The following is a 4578-nucleotide window of genomic DNA, read 5'->3' on the forward strand; positions in this document are numbered from 1 at the left end:
TTGAGACAAAATTTCAACAAGTCTTTCTCCACACTTCTAAACACTCTTCATGCATCTCTAGAAATTGTAACCAATACAATTTATAGTATTCTAACATATTCTAACCCAAAAAAACACTAGGCAAGCCATTTAGTCGTTCAACGCAATGTTTCATAGTTCTTACCCCAATTAAGACAAAATTTCAACAAGTCTTCATGCATCTCTAGGACTTGTAATCAGTCAAATTCATTGTATTCTAATATAATCTTAACCCTAAACAACATTAGACAAGCCATTTGCTACTTCTAGACATGTTTGTAGGTTATTAGCCCATTTCGGACCATATTTCAGCAAGTCTTTCTACACACTTCTAAACACTCTTCATGAATCTCTTGCACTTGTAATCAGTCAAATTCATTGTATTCTAATATATTCTAACCTTAAACAACACTAGTAAAGCCATTTAGTGGTTCAACGCAATGTTTATGAGTTCTTAGCCCATTTGGGACGAAATTTCAACAAGTCTTTCTCCACGCTTCTAAACACTCTCTATGTATCTCTAGCAGTTTCAATCAATTAAATTTATTGTATTCTAACATATTCTAACCCTAAGAAACACAAGATAAGCCATTTAATGCTTCAAAGTAATGTTTGTGGGTTCGAAGCCCTTCGGACCAAATTTCAGCAAGGCTTTCTACTCACTTCTAAACACTATTCATGCATCTCTAGTACTTGTAATCAATCAAAGTCATTGTATTCTAACATATTCTAACCGTAAACAACACTAGACAAGCCATTTTGTGGTTCAACGCAATGTTTCTGAGTTCTTATCCCATTTGGGACCAAATTTCAACAAGTCATTCTCCACACTTCTAAACATTTTTCATGCATCTCTAGCACTTGTGATCAATCAAATTTATTGTATTCTAACGTATTCTTACCCAAAGCAGTTCTAGATAAGCCCTTTTTGGACCAAATTTCAACAAGTCTTTCTATTATTTTTTTTTGAATATAATCTTAAATTATATTCAAAAGAAAAATAACGTTGTACAACTAGTGCAACATATAATCTATTGCTAAAATATAGATTTTTTAAAAAAATTTGAGAAAAGAGGTTAACTACAAGATTGAAGCCAACGTTGAAATACGTCGGTGTATCAATTATCTCCCAGTTTTTGAATAGACAACAGCTGATCTTTGATTTGTTGGTCAACCCATCGGATGAGTCGTAGGGCCGGAGTCTCTGGCTCACCATGTAGTCGACCGTTTCTCTCTCGCCAAATAGAGAGGACTGCTTGAAACACGTACCGATAGAGGAAGCTATCAATACGATCATCATGGTGCTGCGAAATGTATGTCAAGAGGACTACCCAACTGGTTGTGTAGTTCAGTCGGAAGAGACCTTTAGCGAGAGCATGCCAAATTTGTGAGGCATAGAGACAGTCGAAAAACAAATGGTCCCAAGTTTCTCGATTGGTATGACAGAGAGGGCATACATCAGAAACAGAGCGGTTCCATTTGCTCATACGTGCGCCTGTTGGGAGCCAATCGTGAACGTCCAGCCATGTACAAAAGGAGTATTTAGGGGAAGCGTGAGCAAACCAAACACCCTTGTGCCATGAAACTGCATTTCCAACTGTTCTTATGTGATTCCATGTATCCCTCGTCGAAAAAATGGGCTCATAAACATCATTCTTGCCACACCAAAGAACTGCATTAGCCGCTGTATTGACATTTCGAGAAGCTAGGTTGAGTTCTGTTTCAAGAGATGCCTAGTGGTCAGTGCGATGTCGACGTCGACGGCGCTGCGTCAATGCCTCTGCAACTGAGCTATTCTTCCTTATTCCCATGTCAATTACCCCTCTATCTCCAAAGACCTCAGCAAGGTACCCCATACTTGACCATTTATAAAACCAGAAAAAGTACTCTCCCCATTACCCACTTTAACTTTGCATAAGTTCTTTCCTACTGCTCGATATTTCAACAATTGTTTCCAAATCCAAGATCCCTTAGTCGTATTTGCTTTGATGGACCAGAAAGAAGCATCATTGAGGAGATTTGTAGAAACCCACGTTCCCCATAGTGAGTTACTGTGAGAGACAATTCTCCAAACTAGCTTCAAACAACTCACTTTATTCGCTTCATGTAGTGATCAGAGGCCTAATCCTCCTTCAGCTTTTGGTTTGCAGACCAAATCCCATGATAGATTTTCCTTACGCGGATTCAATTCTGTACCCGACCATAAAAACGCAGATCAGAGTTTGTCAAGTTCACGAATACACTTGGAAGGAAGTCGAAATGCTCCAAGCCAGAAGTTACAAGTACTCCATAAGATTGAACTGATGAGATTTAGGCGCCCAGCATAAGACAAAGAGCGAGCAGTCCATGAGTCAATGCGTTTTCGAATATGTTCTAGTAGCGGTGAGCAATCTGTGAGAGAGAGTTGTTTAGTGACTAAAGGAAGACCAAGGTAGCGCATAGGTACCTGTCCAACTGCAAATGGAAAGCGACGAATTATTTGCTGACGAACCGGAGTTGCAGTCCCAGCAATATACAAGGTAGATTTCTCCATGCTTACCTTGAGACCCGATTGTCGAGCAAAATCCAAGAAAACCTTTATTATACCTTCTATAGAGCGAACCTTTCCATCAGAAAGAACCATAAGATCATCTGCAAAACTTAAATGAGTTAACTTTAAGTTTTTACAGCGTGGATGATAGCCAAACATATTAAGTCCCGCAGCTTGATCCAACATCTTTGACAGCACATCCATACATATTACAAATAAGTATGGTGAGAGAGAGCAACCTTTCCTTAGACCTTGAGAGCTGCGAAAAAAACCCACTAACTCGCCATTCACTTGAACTGAGAAAGATGCCATGGTAATACATAGAGAAATCCAATGGATAAAGAGAGGTGGGAAGTTCATGGCTGTGAGTGTCTTTAGCAAGAAAGACCATTGGACGGAGTCAAACGCTTTCGAGATATCAATCTTTATGGCGCAGCGTTCTGAGATCGAATCCTTGTGGAAATCTTTAACCAATTCCGTAGCTAGCATCACACTCTCAATGAGAAGACGATCTTGGACAAAGGCCGATTAATTTCGGGATATCAATTTTGGAAGTAACCTCTTTAGTCGATTGGCTAAGATTTTTTATATGACTTTGTAGATTACATTACAACACGAAATAGGCCGGTAATCTTTCATCTCACGCACTCCCTCCTTCTTAGGAATGAGAGCTTGTATAGTGGAATTAATACCTTTTGGTAAAAAAAACCTTTGGCAAAGAAAGATTGCACAGCCAAAACAAAGTCATTCCCTATAATCTCCCAAGATGCCTTGTAAAATTCAGAGGTGTAGCCATCAGGACCCGGTGATTTATTATTTGGCATAGAAAATAATACCTTCTTGATTTCATCTCCATTGACATTACGAGTGAGCAGTTCTTGATCTAAAGCTGAACAACGGAAAGATAACAATTGCTGCAACTCATCCACCGTGGATCCTTCATAATCACTAGGAATATCCTGCAAAAATCACTAAAATGCCTCTCCGCCTCTGTGTTTATCTCATCACGAGTCACCACTAGACGACCATCCAAACATTGAATCTCATTTATTGTGTTATGTGCTTTGCGAGCAGCCGCAGCCTTGTGAAACAGTTTGTTGTTCTTATCTCCCACTTGCATCCAGTGTAGTTTTGACTGCTGTTTCAGAAATTTTTCCTCAAGATTTGAAACAAAATACCATCGGAGATAAGCCGCATTTTCCTCCGCCATTGAAGTTGACGTAGGGTTCAACAAATTATCGGCATGCTTTGTGCACAAGTCATCATACGCCTCTTTAGATTTTTTCACTAAAGAACCCAAGCGATCTTCTGTAGCTGCCGAAGCAATGGCTTCAATTCCTTCTGTGGGTTCTAAGCCCTTCTCGGACCAAAATTTACCAAGTCTTTGTACACACTTCTAAACACTCTTCATGCATCTCAAGCAGTTCTAAACAATCAAATTCATTGTATTGTAACATATTCTAACCTTAAACAACACTAAACAAGCCATTTAGTTGTTCAACGTAATGTTTCTGAGTTCTTAGCCCATTTGGGACCAAATTTCAACAAGTCTTTCTACACACTTCTAAACACTTTTCATGCATCTCTAGCACTTGTAATCAGTCAAATTCATTGTATTCTAATATATTCTAACCCCAAAAAACATTAGACAAGCCATTTGATGCTTCAAGACATGTTTGTGAGTTCTTATCTCATTTCTGACCATATTTCAGCAAGTCTTTCTACACACTTCTAAACACTCTTCATGCATCTCTAGCACTTGTAATCAATCAAACTCATTGTATTCTAATATATTCTAACGTTAAACAACACTACACAAGCCATTTAGTTGTTCAACGCAATGTTACATAGTTCTTAGCCCATTTGGGACCAAATTTCAACAAGTCATTCTCCACACTTCTAAACACTCTTCATGCATCTCTAGCACTTGTAATCAATAAAATTTATTGTATTCTAACATATTCTAACCCAAAACAATGCTAGGTAATCCATTTTACCAAGTCTTTCTACTCACTTTAAACACTATTCAT

At 38.5% G+C, this 4578-nt stretch overlaps 1 pseudogene; it reads right to left on the bottom strand.

Moving 5' to 3' along the window:
* Nucleotides 1–1136: 1136 nt before the first annotated feature.
* On the bottom strand, nucleotides 1137–4540 carry LOC111829508 (annotated as a pseudogene).
* Nucleotides 4541–4578: the final 38 nt, after the last annotated feature.

This window comes from Capsella rubella, unplaced genomic scaffold, assembly GCF_000375325.1.
Source record: "Capsella rubella cultivar Monte Gargano unplaced genomic scaffold, Caprub1_0 scaffold_11, whole genome shotgun sequence".
Taxonomy (NCBI): Eukaryota; Viridiplantae; Streptophyta; class Magnoliopsida; order Brassicales; family Brassicaceae; genus Capsella; species Capsella rubella.